Source organism: Podarcis melisellensis, assembly GCF_964234715.1.
Source record: "Podarcis melisellensis genome assembly, chromosome: 2".
Taxonomy (NCBI): domain Eukaryota; kingdom Metazoa; phylum Chordata; class Lepidosauria; order Squamata; family Lacertidae; genus Podarcis; species Podarcis melisellensis.
The window spans coordinates 100734302-100756271 of record NC_138529.1 but is presented as its reverse complement, the minus strand read 5'-3'; the positions used below and the strand labels follow the sequence as shown (position 1 = coordinate 100756271).

General features: G+C 42.7%; 1 protein-coding gene across 3 annotated transcripts in view; it reads right to left on the bottom strand.

The window, feature by feature from the left end:
• Positions 1-420, bottom strand: part of FHIT (fragile histidine triad diadenosine triphosphatase) — a 1051187-nt gene extending 1050767 nt beyond the window's left edge. For 2 of the 3 annotated variants that reach the window (XM_081903436.1, XM_081903435.1), the window contains exon 1: positions 305-418. The gene's annotated coding sequence lies outside the window, so the exon portion shown is untranslated. Of the gene's footprint in view, positions 1-304 lie in introns of all 3 variants that reach the window. The other variant, XM_081903438.1, reaches the window with a different exon arrangement.
• Between the last annotated feature and the right edge of the window lie 21550 nt (positions 421-21970).

Here is a 21970-nt window from a genome sequence, read left to right as displayed (position 1 = left end):
CCTGCAAGGGCGGTGAGGAAAGCACCCGTTTGTTAACCCTGCTGGTGCATATACAGTACTTATATTGGAAGCGAGCGGGCTGCCTGACTCCTTGCTCGCTCGCTTGCAACGGCCAGCTGCCCCTCCATGAGCCCTCCCATCTCTCCCGAATATCCCCGCCGACCCAGAGGGCGAGCTCCTGCGGCGCGACATAGGGCCCACCCCCTTCTCTCTCCGCCCCGGTTCTCCACAAGGCGCGAGGGATGGGAGGGGGCGGCTAGAGAGTAGAGAGAGAGAGAGGACGGCAAACAAAATGGAGACTTACGCTCACTCTCTGGCAGCTTATTGCGCGTGCGCCATGGAAACGTCAGGCGGGGGCTGGCAAAGAGACAGCGGCGGCGCGCGTTTTGGGCAGCGCAGGCGCACTCACGCTAGAAGAGGACCAGGGGAAAAAACCAAAAAACGACCGTCGACCCTTTCTTGCTGCTTCGGCAATGCGCGTGCGCAAAACCTTGCGCGCCTTTTTGCCTGCTGCCTCCTTGGTCTGTCCCCAAGTTAGAACTGCAATTGATTGATTGATTGTATCTGAAGAAGTGTGCATGCACACGAAAGCTTATACCAAGAACAAACTTAGTTGGCCTCTAAGGTGCTCTGTGTATATATATAACAGTGATTTCCCCTCCTTTCTGTTGGTGGTGAACATGATATCACTATAAATAACATTTTTTATTATTATTACATTTATATCCCGCCTTTCCCCAAGGAGCTCAAGGTGGTTTACATAGTTCTCCTTCCTCCATTTTATTCTCACAACAACCCTGTGAACTTGGTTAGGCGGAGAGACTGACTAGCCCAAGTTCAGCAAGGAAAAGGAAAAGGAGCCCGTTTCCCCAAGTCTTGGCCTAGCACTCAATAACTGCTATGCAACACTGCCTCTCCAGTGGACGTATTACAAATGGAGATTGATGACTCCATTGTTTGTGGAAGATACTTCCTGGTTATTGTTCACATGCACACACAGAGAGACACACACATATCACACACATATAAATGCATGAACAATACACACACACACACTTTTCAGGGGGTGGAAGTGACAGCAGCCTATGGAGATAATACAACTGAAATGTCCATCACTGTAGCTGTGACTGGACAGTGGCCTGTACCTTCCCCTTACCTAGAAAATGCAAATCCAAAGACAGAAGTTCGTATAAATGATATATTATAAATGTTATTACATAGTACATTTTTAAACATTTTTCTGTCATTCAAAGGCACATACAGTCCCTTGGCATTATCCGCAAGGGAGGGCATGGTTGGGAGACTTTTACAATGGTCCCTGCAATGTAGTCCAGTGCTATTTTCCATGGGGAAGAAGGTGGTGTGGAGAGCAAAGCTGTTAGAAAGCAGTGTTAACAACACTAGTGTATTCCAACAGGGAAGGTAGAATAGGAGTGATTATTTGTGTGTGAGAGAGGCCTGTGAGGTCTCTTCAGTTATGGTACTCAAAACAAAAACAAAACATTGGCTCAGAATTCTTTAATTCTAAGCATTTATTTTTATTTTTGCACCTTGCTTCTGTTGGTAAATCTCAGGCTTCAGGTAAAAACAAAGTAGATTCCACAAGCCTCAAGCCTTTCTTTCCTGGTCTGCAGCTTACTTCTGAGTAGACCTGTTAGTCTTTCATCATGGCATGCACACACAAGAGAACAAGAACTAAAATCATTCAGACTAACCAGGATCCACACAGTTCTCTCATTTTTCTTAATCATTTAGCTACCCTGCTTATAAAGCAACCATAATCCTATTTAGCTAGATGTAGGTTTTAGGATTCTAACCAGTCCTCTTTTTCTTTTTAAAAAAAACTGTTTAGGGGTACTCTCATTTTGACTCAAGAAAATCACCATTTTATAGTTCAAATCAGGAAAAATAAATACAGTAAATGGACAAAAGTACAAAGAGTCACAAAATGTTTAGGGGTATGCGTATCCCTGCATCCCCCCAGAAAAAAGCACTGATTCTAACCTTAGAAGCCAGGTGGAACCACTGCAGTGACAGGAATTTTGGGGTGCAGATCCATACAGCTCCCTGCTCACTGCAATTTGCTGGATGGAACAATAACGTCTCTGTCCCTCTGCTTAACATGCCAAGCAACACTGGGTTTTATTTTTGTTATCATATTATATTTTTGCAATAATGTTCTTCAGAATGTTCACTTTGTAAAACTTTTTTTCCCCATCCCACTCCCCAGAGGTTACATATTGCATAATTTATAACAGCTAGATTTGCAAGAAAGGCAGATTAAGGGATGGGATGCTGCTAGAATGGAAGAGTGTGTTTACCGGAGACAAATTTAGTACTCCGCTGTTAAGCAAGGAAAACAAATGCAAACACACGTAGCAAAATATGATGCATATTTACAGAGAATCTGTTCCCAACATTCAACAGACCACGACAGGATTCTCTGGAACAGAAGCAGAGCTGGGATTTTGGAAGGAATATACTGTTCCAGGGGTTCCAGGTGGCTTGCCTACGGTCTGGGTTTCCTTTTGGAAATGAGGCATAGTGGAGACTGTGGCGTCTTTAGGATATATGGTTTATTTACACAAATATACAACCTGAGCCTATGGGTGGAGGGGTCTGCAGAATTAACACCCCAAGAGGGTTTTGCTTCTCCCATAGGCACAGCTCTGGATTCAGCGAGATGTCAGCGAATTCAACTCGACTATTTTAAACTCTCCCTTTATCTAACTCTTTCTGAGTTAAGGGAGGGGCCCCTCCCTTTTGCCATCTGGCACTGAGCCCTCCTCTCTTCGACTTTCCTCATGGCTCATTACCTTTCCTTTGTTCTCTAAATGGCTCATCTCCCAGGCCATTACCCCATCGGGAAACTGACCAGGCTTATATTTCAACATTTGCCTCGATTAAATTATGATCCCCCTGCTGGACCCAGAAATGTAGAGGAGTCTGGTACCCACAAACTCATAACAACACTTTCTTAGCTATTAATTTCATTGTACACAGGTTGTACATTGGCAATAAAGGTATTATTATTATTATTATTATTATTATTATTGCTGCCATTTTCAGTGGGGTCTATACACTCCCTCCCCTTCAAAAATATAAAGGATTACAGTGTAATCCTAGGGGTGCCTACTTTGAAATAAGTCCCACTGTGTTTGGAGGGGATGGCAGCCTGGGCTTCCCTTGCTTCTGCCTTCCCTCAAGTCACACAGATCTTTCTTTCCCAGGGAAAGTGGGGAATGAGCTCCCACAACAGTCACAGGCTGTGTGGTTCTTTCAGGTGCCACCAATGACCTGCTGTTATTTCATTATTGTTACTCTTCACTCATATGTACCCTTTTGGCCAACGAAAGGAAAAGTGGCTCAGAAAGGAATACCAAACACTTTCAAGTACAAAAAAGGCAACTTAACAAAAATTTAAAGACAAGGCTGGCGGTTTGAATCCGCACAACGGAGTGAGCTCCTGTTGCTCTGTCCCAGCTCCTCCCAACCTAGCAGTTCAAAAGCACACCAGCACAAGTAGATAAATAGGTACCGCTGTGGCAGGAAAGTAAACAGAAGCGGTTTAGTCATGTTGGCCACATGACCTAGAAAGCTGGAAAGCCAGCTCTCTTGACCTAAAAAGTGAGATGAGCGCCACACCCCATGGTCATTTTTGACTGGACTTAACCGTTCAGGGGTCCTTTACCTTTACCAATATTTCAATAAATATATGCCCAATGCCCGTTGTCTTTGTCCATGGAGTTTTCTTGGCAGGGATACTGGAGTGGCTTGCCGGTTCCTGCTCCAGGTGGATCACGTTTGGTCAAAACTCTCCACTATGACCTGTCCATCTTGGGTGGCCCTGCATGGCATAGCTCATAGCTTCTCTGAGTTATTCAAGCCCCTTCGCCACACAGCATCTTAAAAAGTATAGACATCACCTTGCCAACAAAGGCCCGTATAGTTAAAGCTATGGTTTTCCCAGTCGTGATGTATGGAAGTGAGAACTGGACCATAAAGAAGGCTGATCGCCGAAGAATTGATGCTTTTGAATTATGGTGCTGGAAGAGCCTCTTGAGAGTCCCATGGACTGCAAGAAGATCAAACCTATCCATTCTTAAGGAAATCAGCCCTGAGTGCTCACTGGAAGGACAGATCCTGAAGCTGAGGCTCCAATACTTTGGACACCTCATGAGAAGAGAAGACTCCCTGGAAAAGACCCTGATGTTGGGAAAGATGGAGGGCACAAGGAGAAGGGGATGACAGAGGACAAGATGGTGGGACAGTGTTGTCGAAGCTACAAACATGAGTTTGACCAAACTGTGGAAGACAGTGGAAGATAGAAGTGCCTGGGTGCTCTGGTCCATGGGGTCACGAAGAGTCGGGCACGACTAAACGACTAAACAACAACAATGCCCAATGCATTCATGTTCCTGAAAAAAGGCAAAGGGCCAGTCCCCACAAAGACGTTAGAGAGAACAAAACATAAATCTTTAGGCAGCAGCTCCCAGGAGCAGTGAAGGGTGGGGCAAGGCAGGTGGAAAACTTTACCCCTTGATAGTTGCTCTCTGGTCTGGGCATCCCGTCTTTTAACACACTGCCATTCCCCCCGTCCTTTTCCTTTCCACTGCTATCTGGAAGTGGGTGGTTTGGGCCCCTTGCCCAGTCCAAACCACTTCATCAGTAGCACCAGTTCCCCATCACCACTCCTTTATGCAGTCATCATTACCAGAGATGCTACACCCCACTCATTTGCCATGAATGTACCCTGAGTGCATCCACAAATGGTTCTGTGTGTGTTCATTAAGAGCACCACTTCCTTTTCCCTCCCCACAAGCTTTCCTCTTCATTTTGTTCTGCGGCTGCTAACCACAAAACTGTGGTCTCTCGCTGTAGTCACTCTTCTGTACGCATGGAAATGAATGGTCTCTAAACAATAAAGAAAATGAAAGAAGCAGTGTTGGTCTAAAAGAAGAAGAATTCCACAATCCACAGTTTTGCAATATCTTTATAAGATAAAGACAGAATCTTAATTGAATGTTTGTGCTAGAAAGTACAGTATTTTTTTATTAGAACCAACGAAAATATCACAAAATTGGAAGTGAGTCGACAAGCTGACTTCATGGCTACAACATCCAATGGTGGGGTTTTTTAGGGTGGGTTTTCTTCTGTCTGTCTGTCTGTCTGTCTGTCTGTCTGTCTGTCTGTCTATATCTCCCAATCCCTCCCCTGTATTGAGTAACATCTTGCCTGATGGAAGAGTTCCGTAGAACTTGAAAGCTGGCAACAATTTTGTGGTCTTTGATCATAATGTAACAGGGTCCCACATAATAAAACATTCCCAAGCTGATTTAGATCATTATAGGTATTATATACACATACACAGGACACTAAACTGGCAATAAAATTTCAGCAATCTCATTGCAGATGCATATCTGAATAAGGGTTTTTGATGAGCTCTAAGTGGAAGAAGCTGTATAGATGCATGCACTTTTATTTTTTAAATGTGCTTAAATACAACTCCCAGAAGGGGAATCCAGTTAGCTATATCTGGTTTACATTCTTGAATTTTCATAACATGCTTAATAAAATGAATATATGCAAAGAGACTTTGAGAACGCAGTGATATTGGCAAAGCTCCTCGGTTGCACAGAATCTCATAATGTACACACACAGTGTATAATAATAGCACAGTACAAGGGATATATAAAATAAGGTTTGTTACAGCAATACTCGGGTTGCATAAAAGTAAAAGGAATGAAAAAGATAAGTAAAGTAAAAAATTAGTCCTGTTCAATGACATTTTCCATAGCATTTAACAACATCCTTTATATGCATCATTGTTTGGACTATGAAATCCCATTATGAGTTGATTGATCTTCAACAGCTCTCCAGGGATGTGATATGACAAGGGGCTGTGATGTTGCTCCCATTGCTCACCAACCCTACCTACCCCCACCAATCTCCAAATTCAGTCAATTGACCTACTCCATCCCACTAGGCCTCCCCAACTTCCCAGTATTCACCACCCCTACCCCTTAAAGTTTGCCAAACCCCTCACCACCTTAAACCTCACAGAACCCACTTAGCCATCACCAACCCCGCCTTAGACCTTTGTGTTGCCACCCCATGCCACTACAGACATGCAGGATGAACAGTTGGCCTGACAGGAGGAGAACCACAGGAAGGCGGTCAGAAGCAGCAGCCACCCAACCTGGGGATCTGCTGCTGCTACTTTGCCTGTGTTGACTCTTCATCTTAATTGACTGTGGCAGCCACAGATTACCAAGTTGGCTGGTCACTGCTTCCTACTTCCTCAGCTCCCCCTCCTTCTTCTTGTTTGGCTATGGCTAGGACAGTAGGAATAGCGGATCCACAAGCTTACCAGGGAGGAGGAATTTGGCCAGCAGTGCCACCTACCACCTTAATAATCTGGAACCAGGGTACAGGGGCTGTAGACTGTTCTGTCTGTCCACCCACAGCTCACCTGGGCCACCTCTTGTCATGTTGCAGCACACAGCACCACCTGTCTGTGGCCAAGTGAACTACAGCGCGACAACGCACACACATTTTTATTATATGTACTAGAGGAAGTATCTTCAACCTTTTCAGACCCATGATCCACTTATAGCTCAAACATGCATTTAGGGATACATTTCTTAATATTTTACCATATATTTGTATGGTGGTAGTGCTCCTTGGATCAGGCCATGAACCACTACTGGGTTCCAACCCACCAGTTGAAAACCAGTGTTTGGCTGTGTCCCTGCTCATTTAACTTGTCAACTCCACCTATCACTCACCCACCGTGCCAAAGCCACCCACTCCATCCCCTTAAAGGTAAAGGGACCCCTGACCATTAGGTCCAGTCGTGACTGACTCTGGGGTTGCGGTGCTCATCTCGTTTTATTGGCCGAGGGAGCCGGCGTACAGCTTCCGGGTCATGTGGCCAGCATGACTAAGCCACTTCTGGTGAACCAGAGCAGCGCATGGAAACGCCGTTTATCTTCCCGCCGGAGCGGTACCTATTTATCTACTTGCACTTTGACATGTTTTCGAACTGCTAGGTTGGCAGGAGCAGGGACCGAGCAACAGGAGCTCACCCCATCGTGGGGATTCGAACCACCGACCTTCTGATTGGCAAGTGGTTTAACCCACAGCACCACCCGTGTCCCCTTACTTGTTGCCAAATCTCTGTTCGCTTGCCGGGGCTGCCCACCTCACAGGTCTGGAATGCTCACTTGCTCCATTGCCAGTTTTGGCTGCCCATTCACTCTCTCACTGATCTCAGCTGGCTACTTGCCTGCCAGCCTCCATCTCTAGTTCCCTTCTCCTCGGCCTTCAATGATGACCAAGGACCTCTCAGAGCCCAGTTTATCATTAGGCTACAATTTGCAGCAGCATCTACAGCAGCCACACATACTGCAGTGTGACACCATCCTTAGGAATGTATTTATTAGGAAAGATAGAAATGTCTACTGAGTACGTTATATGATAACAAAGGGGGAAACACTTACAGTCTATCTTTAAACAGAGGAACAATGGGCCATCTACAAGAAAACAGATTCTATCCTCTGAAGATTTTAGAACAGCACATGAAATAGACTTAACATGGAAATATATCTCAGCGCAGTCATTTTACTGAATCTGCAGCTAATGGGTGGTATTCAACTCAGAGTAGGCTCACTGAAATTAATAGACCTAAACTTAGTCATGTTCATTAATTTCAATTGTCTACTCAGAGTAAAACTTAGTTGGATACCACCCTTTGTAAAATTTAATCATAATTATTATTGTTGTATTCATTTATTTTATCCTGTTCCTCATTAGGAGCAAGATATTCTTTGGACTCAACAACTGTGAGAGAATCTGACATGCCAAGAAAGTTTCCATGTAAATTATATTTACATTGTCATAAAGTACAGTGTAGACATGGAATTTTATTGAGAAATATGTCCCCCACCCACCCATCCCCTTTCAGCCCATAACAAGTAAAAAGGTAAAGGACCCCTGGACAGTTAAGTCCACTCTAAGGCGACTGTGGGGTGCAGTGCTCATATCGCTTCAGGCCAAGGGAGCCAGTGTTTGTCCACAGACAGCTTTCCAGGTCATGTGGCCAGCATGACTAAACCTCTTCTGGCACAATGGGACACCATGAGGAGTGACCATAATAGGGGGCAGGGGGCAAGATAAGACCTTGTCGTGCTATTTAATTGGTCCTTGAGAAATGCATATTTGTTATCTAGATGGGCATGGATGAGGGTGGTCAGGTGAAAAGGAGGAGGGGGTTCCTATATCCTTCATCATCATTCAGAAGAAGGAATTCAGCAGGTATAGATTGTCATGCAAAATACACCTTCTATGTATCTGCCTCTTGCTATCTCCTTCAAATAGCTTGTTATCAAACAGAAATTGTGTGTTTGTCCCAGCTCCATAACAGTCAAAGTGGTTGTAAGATGTTGTCAAAACATCCCAAGCCAATGGCACCAACCCATGCTGTGCAGCAATGTTCCAGGTTTGTTGGCAATACTAGTGCAATAATATAATGAAATACGCTTTTCTCAGAGCAGTCTGTCCAGATCAGAGTTCAGGATGAATACTGTTAAGTATGTAATCCTATGCACACTTACCTGGCAGTGACTATTTCTGAGTGAACAGGCCTAGGATCAAGCTATAGGAGTGCTATATATGTGATAAATGTACACATGCACATGAGAAATGCATAGCCTCCTTCTCCTTTAGATGTGTTGTGGTATTTGCTGCAGCTAAAAAATATTCTAAAAAGTCGTTTGCTGCATCCTTACTGGTCTGCAGTTTTCATTTCAGGTGATAAAATGTTCAAACACTGCTGGGAAGCCAATCAGAGGCAAACTTCATGGAGTTCGACAGTGCCTGATAAACAGTTCTAAGGTTTAACAGCCCACTGGGAGAAAGTTCTAATATTGGTACCCTACCCCACCTTTTGAAAAATAGACAAGCTCACAAGGCATCAGTTAAGAATAAATCAAACCAGAAACTTTCAGTCCAAGCTGTTTCTCTCTATATTGGTTTTAAAAATAACTCAGAGGAGATTTATTTCTCCTTTAAAAGGGAGAGCAAGAGAAAGCAATGCTGCTCTTTTGCAAATTTGGATCTCTCCCCAAAAAAACCTAATTACCTTTACATTTGGGGAAATACTCCCATTTTGCTTGCTACCATACCAAAATGTTGCATCAAACATCCTGGGTAAAGATACAGACTGTATAAGTCACAACTACAAAGTAATTTTCACAACTCCATAATCAAGATTGGAAAACAAAGCGAATTGAGACAATAGAGAATTGTTATCGTGGTGGAATAGCCTGCTCCCTTAATTCACCAGGGAAAAAACACGATATTGAAAACAATTATTTTTGCACCTGGAGTGATTGTTTCTCCCCCAACATGAATTGTTTCTACATTTAGTGTTTTCATCGTTTAGTTTCAGAGAAAATACAAATCTCTTTGAGATTATAACAATTATCCTACATCAAGGGCTCATCCTATTTACATAGTAATGCACAGTTCCTCTTCTAATTCAAATGATAAAAAAATAAAATGTACAGGCCAGAGATTTTCAGACGGCCCACTTGCCCTACGCTCAAACTTCCCCGTTTTTATTATCAACTGTTATCAGAATCCGAGTCAAATTTCCAGTTTCATATCTGCAATTGATTTAACATAGACATGTGTTTTACTTTCAAGCCAATGAATTTTGCAGTGCAAATCAAGACAGCTCTTCCTCCTCCCACCCCCACCCTGCAGAAAACCAAATATATAAAGCAAACTCTAATTACAAAAAATGCAGAGACAGTTTCCATTACATATAATTAGCTGAATAGCAGTGGGATACGTTCAGAGGGTTACAACTAACCCACAAAAACAGTCATTAAAAACTGGGAAGCAGAAAACTGGTGTCATCTTGGTCCAGTCTTCTTAAATGAAAAGCCTGCAGATTATATGACATATTCTCACACCTCAACTTTTCAAGCATACTTGTAAATATCACCATCAATTGCATGACCTTCTCTGGAACCGGCAATGCATTCTGGGACTACGTTTAGACATCTCTCTTACAGAACAGGGGAGGGTGATTTTACCTCCCCAAACCATGATGTGTGGATTTGTGTCGATCTCTTTTTGGACTGAATGGGTTTTTAAAAAAAATTTATCAACTGTATACATTACCCAAAATCTGTAAACCTCAAAACGCAATTGAGATAAATAAAAAGCGTGACTGCCTTCATAAATCCCTTGAAAATGCCTCCTGGGAATATGATAATTTAATTTTTAACAACCCCTTTTTCATATTACTCCTCCTGCCTGCATGGAAAAAATAATAATAATGAAGATGCATTTTAATAGAAAGATTTTATTAGGAAAAAAATACCGTATTTTTCACTCTATAAGATGCACCAGGCCACAAGACGCACCTAGTTTTTGGAGAAGGAAAACAAGAAAAAAAATATTCTGAATCTCAGAAGCCAGAACAGCAAGAGGGATCGCTGCGCAGTGAAAGCAGCAATCCCTCTTGCTGTTCTGGCTTCTGGGATAGCCGCGCAGCCTGCATTCGCTCCATAAGACGCACACATTTCCCCTTACTTTTTAGGAGGGAAAAAGTGAGTCTTATAGAGCAAAAAATACGGTAAGTCATCTGGTGTAAGGAGTTCTGAACCTTAGGATCCAGACACAGATTGTTTAGGGCTACTTCTCATATTGCATAGCTAGAACTTTGGTTTGTCATTTTTTATACTCAATACGCAGCCTGCCAGGTGTACTCAAGCAATTTTTCCATTTTCCAGATGCGAATCATACCATCATAGAATAACTGAGCTGTGGGGAGGACCTTTGAGAGATCAAGGTATGATCTCTCCTGGTATGATCTCTCCTGGTATGATCTCTCCTGGTCTCTCTCTCCTGGTATGTCCCACAGAGAAATTTACGGTCTGCAAATAAAAACATCCTGAAGATCCCAGGCCACAGAGAGGTCAGGCTGGCCTCAACTAGAGCCAGGGCTTTCTCGGCCGCGGCTCCAATCTGGTGGAACGCTCTGTCACAAGAGACTAGGGCCCTGCGGGACTTGACATCTTTCCGCAGGGCCTGCAAGACAGAGCTGTTCCACCAGGCCTTTGGTCAGGGCGCAGCCTGACCCCCTCCTCTAACAATCTGCACAGAATTTTGCTTAATGGTTGCCATCAATTTGATTTTAATTTGATTTTAATTAATTTTATAATGAATGTTTTTAGAATGTTGGATTATTTGAGTATTGTTAGCCGCCCTGAGCCCAGCTTCGGCTGGGGAGGGCGGGATATAAATATATTATTATTATTATTATTATTATTATTATTATTATTATTATTAAGACTAAAGCTGCATACACACCATGTATTTAAAGCACACAGACACCCAACAGCCCACACAAAGAATTATGCAAATCGTTTGTTAACGGTCCTGGGAATTTTGTGAGAAGTAAACTGCGGAGGCCAGGATTTTTTTGCAGGGAGAAGCTTGTGCTTTGAATGTATGCTTTGTACTCCTGACAGTACAGACATACCTAGGGTTACAGATGCTTCAGGTTGCGCGTTTCCAGGTTGCACACTGTGCCGAACCCGGAAGTACCGGAACAGGTTACTTCCGGGTTTCGGCGTTCGCGCATGCGGAGAAGCACTAAATTGCGCTTTGCGCATGCGCAGAAGCACCGAATCGCGCCCCCCCGCATGCGCAGACGCGGCACTGCGGGTTGTGAATGCTGCGGGTTGCGAACGTGCCTCCTGCACAGATCACGTTCGCAACCCAAGCATCCACTGTATTGTTTATACTAACAGAAAATGCAGGTGCTATCACTAGGGTCAAGGGTGACACTCAATTATGCTCCATGACTTGGAGCATGGAAATCAGATTGAGAGTATATGGGTAACATTTGTAGGAGAGGGGAACAACAGTGGCTTTACCGTGGGTGTCTGCTTTAGACCTCCAAGACAGACTGAGGACTTGGTTGATGCCTTCCTAGAGCAGATTACCAAACATTCAAAAAGGAAAGATGTAGTCATGGGAGACTTCAACCACCCCAATATCTGTTGGAACTCAAACTCTGCCAAGAATGTAAGGTCCAACAAATTCTTCAGTTGCCTCACTGACAATTTCACTCCCCAGAATGTAGAAGAAGCAACAAGGCGGTAATTTCTCTTGGATGTGGACCTCAGCAACAGGGAGAAACTGTCAGGTATGATCTAGCTTGAGAGTCCTGCATTGGAGGGGGTTGGACTTGGTGACCCCCAAGGTCCCTTCCAACTCTACAATCCTGCAATTCTTTTTTTTAAAATATATTTATTGAAGTTTCAAGAATTATACAAAAAAAGACAGTAATAAAAACAAAACACAAACACAAAAAATGACAAACTTTAAAAAAAAATACAAAACTGAAAACCATTTAAAAACAAGTAAAATTTCAATCCCTTATTTTCTTATAACTTACTTCCCCGACCTCCTCATACTTCTCCTTTCTGTATTCTAATTTCTAATTATTAATTCAACAAGTCCTCTCCCTTAATTTTCATTTAATTTTTAACCTTTCTTTTCTTTTCACTTAATCATTACAGCTGAAAACCACTTAATTTCTAAACCCACATCATTCTAACATTCATTAATTTTGCAATATTTCCCAAGATAGTCCTTAAATTTCTTCCAATCTTCTTCCGCCGTCTCTCTTCCCTGGTCTCAGATTCTGCCGGTCATTTCTGCCAGTCCCATATAGTCTATCACCTTCATCTGCCATTCTTCCAAGGTGGGTAGATCTTGTGTCTTCCAATACTTTGCGATGAGTATTCTTGCTGCTGTTGTAGCATACATAAAGAATGTTCTATCCTTCTTTGGCACCAATTGGCCGACCATGCCCAGGATGTACAATCCTACAATTCAACAAAGTCCACATTTAAAGAGAAACTACCTAATTTGCATTTCTCAAACCAATATGCAAAGTCAAACACAACCCTCCATCAAAATTTGTACTTCTCCAGATTTTGCAGTGCAGAACTCCAGGCATGTAATGTGTTCCAAATATGCATAGATATTCATATATGAGTAAAAGTGATGCACTAAAGTGCATTATATTTTTTTGGCGGGGGGGGGGGGGTGTGCATCTTACGCAAAATTGCATACAAAAATGTATATTGGGAGAAACTGACCCTAAAATGTGGCTGAATTGAGGAGAAGTTTGCAAACTGTTGTGGAAAGGCAAGTACTGAATTTAGGAGTGGAGAAACAAGAAACCAAAATCCACAGATTCACACATCCCTAGTTATGACCACAATGTATCCAAAATTGTGCTACCGACAAACAAGAGGGAGGTATCAACATGCCCTGGATCGGGTTTCTGCAAATTATTTAGGAGCTGGCATAGTAAGGCCACCAAAACAGACCAACAAGGATGGAGCATGCTGAGTGACTGTTGGAGAGGAGGGATGACAACAGAATATTAAAAACATGATAAAACATCAAACATTAAAAACTTCCCTTAACAGGGCTGCCTTCAGATGTCTTCTAAAAGTCAGTTGGTTGTTTATTTCCTTGACAACTAATGGGAGGGCATTCCACAGGGCAGGTGCCACTACCAATGAGGCCCTCTGCCTGGTTCTCTGTAACCTCATTTCTCTCAATGAGGTAACCACCAGAGGGCTCTCAGAGCTGGACCTCAGTGTCCGGGCTGAACGATGGGGGTACCCTGGAAGAGATAATGGCCAGCTGTCTTGAATACCTGATCTCACTTCTCACTTGTCATTCACAAACAGCAGGCCTACCCTCTCTCTTTGCACAAGCATAGCCTTTTTGTGGGAAGGGCTGTGATGGTCCTAGTCATGCTGCAAAATAAGAGTAGCCTGTGCGGAAAGGGCAGGAGATGTTCTGGTGTTGATGGATGACTGATTGACACACAGGCGTCTCCCACCATGTCGTAGAAACTGAAGTCCCCTTCATTAGTCACCCAGCAACAAACACCTCAGAGGCATTACTGCTGAACAAGTGAGCTGTGCTCACTTAATACCCAGAGTCCTGGCATGCCTTTGTTTTTAACTGTTTTAAAACATTTTAAGTAAGTTTTAATTTTAATTGTATTCACTTGAGTGTTTGTTGACCTGGGCTCCGTTGGGAGGAATTTAATAAATAAAGCAAAATAAATGCATGGCATTCATTCTGAATATCCCACTAAGTTATATCATCCCATGAATGAAATAATTCATTATCTTTAAGATCCCAATTTAAGCATCATTTCTGACACAACATTTTGTATCTCCGGCTATCTGCACAGGGTGAGATCAGTCCTGGATTCCTGTTAGCTCAACTGGGCTCAATCTTGATGTACCATGAATTACATACTGTGAGGGAAAATGTTCATATTGTTATAAGAATGTAACCTTTTAAAAGAGCAGAGATTCTAAGATTTTCCAAATTACCTGTTTCTTCAGCATTCATTCTCATTTGCTTGCACAAAATTAATATGGTGGTTAGACTAGGTCCAGTCTTTATTAAGCATTCATTTTTATTTGCTTCCTGGGCAGTTATTCGACTATGACCATTCATTCTGATCTACTTGTAAGTGTTTATATATTTTCCTGTTAATCATTTGTTCATATCACACTTTTCGGTACATTTCCCTGTCACTTTCCTAGCAGCAGCAAGTCCAAGTTTTTATTTATTTATTTACTTACTTACTTATTATTACACTAGGGTGTCAGAGTGCTTTAATCTACTTTAATTGCTCAAACCTAAAGTTGTGGGTGTGCTCCACTGTTTCCTATCTTACTATTTTGATTTTATATAAAACCATACAACTTTATCAGGGTGGGGGGGTGTTCTGGTAAGCACTTGAATCACCCCTGCAAAATAGTTTGGCAGCACCCTTTGTGTATAAATTGATACTCTTTGTAATCAGCATGTTAAAATAAAAGACATACTGCAAATGATAGATCACAATACTCTGTTCATCAGTCTTCCCAAATATGTTTTTGTGGGGGGTGGGGATCCTTCCATTTTCTGCTCATGGCATAAAAGCAAACAACATAGTCAATCTTAATTTTAATTTCAACTTTGTCCGTAATTTCCCATTGAGAAAAAAACCATTAAATCACAATGTTACGCGCAACAGTAACCGTGCTGACGTCAAAGCAAGCTCACTTAACATGTTGGAAATAAACTCTTCATGCTATAGGCTTTGTGTATGAGAAACTCGCAACCCCCCAGCCTTCAGAAACAGATTGATGACATTCTTATGTCTCTGGATTTATGGAAAAGAATAGATTGAGCACAGAGCGCCATGCTTTTTGGAAAAGCATCAAACACATTAAACTACTCGAGTTTTGCATCAAATCTTGCCTTAACAATAAACACTGCAGAAGAAAAGCCCTATTTAAGGAGCTAAGGTGGTAACGAAAAATATTATGTAGAATGGAAGACAGGGAAGCTATAACACAATAGAGCTGTATGAAGTATTAAAAGAGACATGTCAGCAAATGACACACATACTAAGAGAACTAAAAAAAGGATGAAGAAAGACTGTATAAATACATTTTTGGAAGTGAGGGGTGGGAGGAGCCAAAAGGAGTCCAATGCTTCTTCTAAAATCATGGGGAAGATTGAAATGTTGGCTCTAGAGAAGGCGGTAATACCAAACACCTACTCTTCTTGATATGGAGTACGAAGGCAGCACAAAGCTGAGATAAATATTAATGAGGCTCTGGGAATATCAAGCAGCAGCATTAATAAGGGACAGGTGAAAGAATATTTAGATGATTTAAATATTTATGATTCTGAAGAGCCAACTCACATCCTCTGAAAGCTTTTTTTTTTTTAAGAACTAGTTGAGGAATGTCTGCAACTTGGCTACTCGTCTTTCAAAGCCCTGGTGGGATCAGGCAAAACGTCGGAAGAATTAAGATAGTTTAGCAATACAAAAAAACAAAACCCACGCTTGGAAAAAGAAATAAAAGATGAGTAGATGAGTAGTAATATTTGAACGAAGTCTTTTAGACCATTGCACCTACACACAAAGGCTGCACCATGGATCAGCATTGTTGTTGTTTAGTCGTTTAGTCGTGTCTGACTCTTCGTGACCCCATGGACCAGAGCACGCCAGGCACTCCTGTCTTCCGCTGCCTCCCGCAGTTTGGTCAAACTCATGCTGGTAGCTTCGAGAACACTATCCAACCATCTTGTCCTCTGTCGTCCCCTTCTCCTTGTGCCCTCCATCTTTCCCAACATCAGGGTCTTTTCCAGGGAGTCTTCTCTTCTCATGAGGTGGCCAAAGTATTGGAGCCTCAGCTTCACGATCTGTCCTTCCAGTGAGCACTCAGGGCTGATTTCCTTAAGAAAGGATAGGTGTGATCTTCTTGCATTCCATGGGACTCTCAAGAGTCTCCTCCAGCACTATAATTCAAAAGCATCAATTCTTAGGCAATCAGTCTTCTTAATGGTCCAGCTCTCACTTCCATACATCCCTACTGGGAAAACCATAGCTTTAACTATACAGACCTTGCATGAATAGTGAGAACCATTCCCATGTTCATCTAGGGCCTCAAAATCTAAAAGTATAACTTCTAAGATTCATGGATTGGAGGTTTTCGGATCTCCTGCATGCAGACGTGCTGTACTCACTGAAAGCACAGCCTTACACCTCCAGCCTTACTATATAAAACAAAGGATACATAGAGGTGGAAGGGACAGAGAGAGAGGTGCAAATGAAGCGCTAGTTCTTATAGTGAAGTATTAATTATTCTAATGACCAGCCAAAATGGAAATAGTTTGGGCAGGGGGTAACTGATGGATCTGGGCTTTCAGCAGAACTGGTTGAACGAACCCTGTTTCTCATCCAGACTCAGCTAGATATCACAGGCTGCTGATGGGATGATTGTCATCTCTGCCTATTAAATCTCATAGTTTATCTCAGTTATGTACATGTCGTACTTACTTGAATAATTATGGCATAGTTCTTCCATGGTCACCTTGAAAACTACTGTTATGACTTTTTGGAGCGTCCCAATGAAAGCAAGCTTAACTTCTTCTTCTTTTTTTTAATTGCTTTGTCTCAAAGGCTGTTATAAATTGGAGTCATCCTGCTTAGCTGCTGTTCCTGGGGTGATGATAGCAACATTCTTTCTATGAAAAATGTAATCAGAGCTGACTGCAGTACTACAGATGGGTCCAGATTTTAAACATTAACAATGGAACATCTTTTGATTAGTATTCTCTGCTTCTGCATTTTCATCCTTTCATTGATGCATTTCAACTGTCTTTTCCCCCCCCTCCTGATATGCTAGGCTGACAATTTCAAGGTCTTTTTGACAATAGCCCTTAATTTTTTTTTCTCCTGGTCAGTATTCTGCATGACTGATCTTCTGTTTAATAACTACTTTCTAGCATGAGGGGCCTAGTGCAAACAAAAAGAATTTAATTTTAAATTCAGAGTTCCTTTCCTGGTCAGCAGATTAGGACTATTCCCAAAAGGAAGCAGCTGCGTACAAGATCTGGCTATTTCTCCAACCAGATCAGGGGTAGCCAATGTGGCGCCCTTCAGAAGTTGTCCAGTGATACAGAGGACACGGTGATGACTACCTCAGGCCAGTGTTGTTTATTCTGACTGGCAGCACTCTTCAGGGTCGCAAGAAGAGGTCTTCTCAACACCTGCTGCCTGATTCCCTTTTAACTGGAGGTACTAAGGATAGAGCCCTGGACTTTGTGTATTTATTATTAGGTAAAGGTGAAGCACCCCTGGACAGTTAAGTCGAGTCAAAGAAGACAATGGGGGTAGGAGCGCTCATCTTACTTTCAGGCCAAGGGAGCCAGCATTTTTCTGCAGACAGCTTTCCAGGTCATGTGGCCAGCATGACTAAACCGCTTCTGACACAATGGAACGCCATGACGGAAACCAGAGCGCACGGAAATGCCATTTACCTTCTTGTCACAGCAGTACCTATTCATCTACTTGCACTGACATGCTTTCGAACTGCTAGGTTGGCAGGAGCTGGGACAGAGCAACAGGAGCTCACTCCATCATGGGGATTTGAACCGCCGACCTTCCGATTGGCAAGCCCAAGAGGCTCAGTGGTTTAGACCACAGCGCCACTACAAATTTATTATTTTATTGTTAAGAAAATTTTAAACCTAACCTTCATCAAATGAGCCCAGGGTAGGTTGCAGTATTATTTTAAAACAACAAAACTCTAGCAAAACTCTTATGTGCCTCCTCTGCGAGTGGTTCAGAGGGTGGCAACTTGAGAATGGGCCTTTTCTGCAGTGGCTCCCCATTTGTGGAATACTCTCCCCAGCGAGGCTCACCTGGCACCTTCATTACATATCTTTAGGCGCCAGGCAAAAACATTCCTCTTCAACTGGACCTTGAGCTGGACCTTTTAACTGTGGTTTTGTGTGTGTCTAGCTATTATGTTAAGTATTTTATTTAATGTTTTTATTCTGTGTTTTTGTGTTTTTATGTGATCTTCAAATGAAGGGCAGTATATAAATAATATAATAATATAATATAATAACATTATATAATGTAATATAAAATATAAAATATATCATATCATATCATAATCATAAATGTGATCAGATACAAGTAAAATAACCAATTGCAGTAGCAGGCTAACATCCCATAAATGTCTGAGCAAGTAGATTTTAGCCACAAAACAAAATACCAGCATAATTGGTGCCAGTTGTACTTCCGGTGGGAGGGTATTCTATAATCAGGGCACCACCACTAAGAAGCCTCTATCCCATGTCTACACCAAATGTACTTCACTGGTGGTGGGACAATGAGAAGGGACCCCCACAGTCAAGAACCTGGGCAGGAGGCTCATACAGTAAGAGATGTCCCTTCAGATTCCTGGTCCCCAAATCATTTAGGGCTTTATAAACCACTACTAGCTTCTGCCTACCATTGAGCTACAATTTCTGAAGGCCGTGTGTTTCAGCATGTATCCTAACTTATCAGAAATCACATGGTGCCTCCCTCATGCTCTTGTGGTTGTCCAACAGGTGGGAAAGTCTGGGCACCTGCAATCAGGAAAGGGTATGAGTTTGTTCCCATGGTTAATTAATAAAGTGAATATCAAAAATTGCATCTCTCTCTTAAAAAAAATAAATACAAAACCTTTTAATTGGCCAGTTTCTTGCATCCTGAACATGTTAACCTTAAGTGGTCAATTCCCCCCCCCCCCAAGTTTCCAGGTCTCTAGTTACTTTAGGACTACATTAACACCAGCTCTCATGGCCAGTGGTATGATGGGAATTGTAGTCCAAAACACCTGTATGGTATCTTGTCAGTGAAATAGGATGCTAGACTGAATAAAATGGTGATGCCATTCTGAATGACAATTTCTTTTTGAGACTCGGGGGGGGGGGACTGACTGCTTAAAGTTGCAATCTTACAGCCGCTTGTCTAGAAGTAAGAGCCCCATTGAATTCAGTGGGACTTGAGTGCAACTGCAGGGTATTATGCTGCAGGGCTACTGAAGAGGACTGTGGTACCCACTGAGCCAGGGGCGTGGAAGCTTTTTCACCTGAGAGCTGCATTTCCTTATGAGGAACCTTTCGCAGAGGGGCACAGGCCAGTGGCAGACAGGAGGACCAAAGTCAAAAGTGTGATGTGCAATGGATATGACTATTCCCTTTTTACAGTAGGCTACACTGATGCACTTAAAGGACGTGGGTGGCTCAGTAAACCACTGAGCCTCTTGGGCTTGCCGATCAGAAGGTCAGCGGTTTGAATCCCCATGACAGGGCAAGTTCCCGTTTCTCTGTCCCAGCTCCTGCCAACCTAGCAGTTCGAAAGCACGCCAAAAAGTGCAAGTAGATAAATAGGTACCACTCCAGCGGGAAGGTAAACGGCATTTCCGTGTGCTGCTCTGGTTTCGGTGTTCCATTGCGCCAGAAGCGGCTTAGTCATGCTGGCCACATGACCTGGAAAAACTGTCTGCGGTCAAACGCTGACTCCCTCGGCCTGTAAAGCGAGATGAGCGCCGCAACCCCAGAGTTGTCTGCGACTGGACTTAACTGTCAGGGGTCCTTTACTTTTTTACACTGATGCACTATGACTACAATTAGGTTGGTGAGTTAGGGTAGCCTTCCGTTTGTTAGTTTCTTGGCTGCTTTTCATTAGCTGAAAGGGGGCTCGGAGTCTCGGGAGAAGGCAGGAATGCAAAGAAGAAGAAGAAGCCCTTCCTTTGTTTGCAAGTGCATCAGACCCTATAAAAGTACATAATCCATGGATCATTGGCACGATCAACCATAATGGCTCCAAAAGAGCCATTGTGCTAATGTGGCTGATGAGCATGTATACGGCTCCTGCATACTAAAAAACCTCATGAAACTTTTAATACGATGTGCCGCTAATGCAACAAATGGCTATTTCCCCCTCTCTCCCTGTGTTTTTGCAACGGGGAATGCTTAAGGTTTGACTAGGCTGACAAAAAGATTACTTAATACTACGGGAGGTGTAATTGTAAGCAGAGGCTGCTAACTCTGGAAAAAACAAGCACAGGGCCAAACCTCCTGTTAAGTAATGCCTATTGTTTTCCTGTTGTCCGCGTAGATCTCTGCAGCCATCTGACTGTCATTCTTCCCTCCACGCCTTGCAGATCACAAGCTGCTGTCCCTGCAATTATCTGGGGACAGCGCCCAGGCATGCATGACAGTTTTTGTGTACATCACAAATTAATTTCCTGCGGGAAATGAACTGAATTACATGTACAGATGGCTCACTTCCGGTGCTTCCATAATGCGTCCAGATCAATACTGCATTCAAATTAATTTCATCCTCCAGAAATATGCCCGGTCCTGCTTCTTGTAGGAGGAAGCCCATTTGTAGTTTGTTGTTTTATTCTTTTTTTCTCTCTCTCTCTGTTACAAGGAAAGGTTTCTGTTGGTTTGTGCTTTTTTGAAATGGATTTTTGTGGTTTTAATTACTGCATTTTTAAACGTTGTGCAATGTTTGTTTCTGCATTGTAAACTGTCTAGAGAATGTTCTTGGTGGGCAGCCATGGACGCTTAATTAATTAATTAATTCATTTATAATGAGGCTGACACTGGTTATAGTGGGATCACTCTTCACTATCTATTTCTCTACGCTGTCAAGGATGTGTCTTGGATGTGAAGGGGTGAACAAGCTTTATTTGCTTACCTTATGGTGTTCTATTTTTAGCTAGGCCTCCGGGCTATTTAAATACTAGCCAAGCATGCCAATCTCATATTACTGAAATTCGCATAATTTAAAGTAATCATAGTGTTTAAATGGGGAGGGGAAGCAGATTTCAGCTCCTACCTAGCCAGACAGCTAGTCTAATCCTCTGACACACAGAACAGCTTACAAGGATGGGACAAAGTAATATGTGTTGTGTACAGTGGTACCTCTGGTTACGAACGCTTCTGGTTACACATGCTTCGAGTTACGAGCTCCGCTAACGCAGAAGTAGTTGCTCCTGGTTGTGAACTTTGCCCCAGGATGCAAGCGGAAGTCGCGCACCAGAGGCGCGCGCGCATGGGAGGCGCCATTAGTGAAAGCGCGCCTCAGGATAAGAACGGTTTCTGCTTAAGAATGAACCTCTGGAATGAATTAAGTTTGTAACCAGAGGTATCACTGTAATGTACACTTAATGATAATAATAATAATAAATTTTATTTATACCCCACCCTCCCCAGCCAGAGGGTTCAGGGCAGCTAACACCAATAAAATCGCAGTAAAAACATAATAGGGGGAAAGAAAAAAAACAATTTAAAATACAGGTTAAAATGCAATTTAAAATGCAGCCTCATTTTAAAAGTAGCCAATAAATCAAGACCATAAGGGGAGGGAAACATAAGGGTCAGACTGAGTCCAAACCAAAGGCCAGGCGGAACAGCTCTGTCTTGCAGGCCCTGCGGAAAGATGTCAAGTCCCCCAGTCCAGGGACTTAAGTGAGGAGGTTTTTAATATGATTAAGAC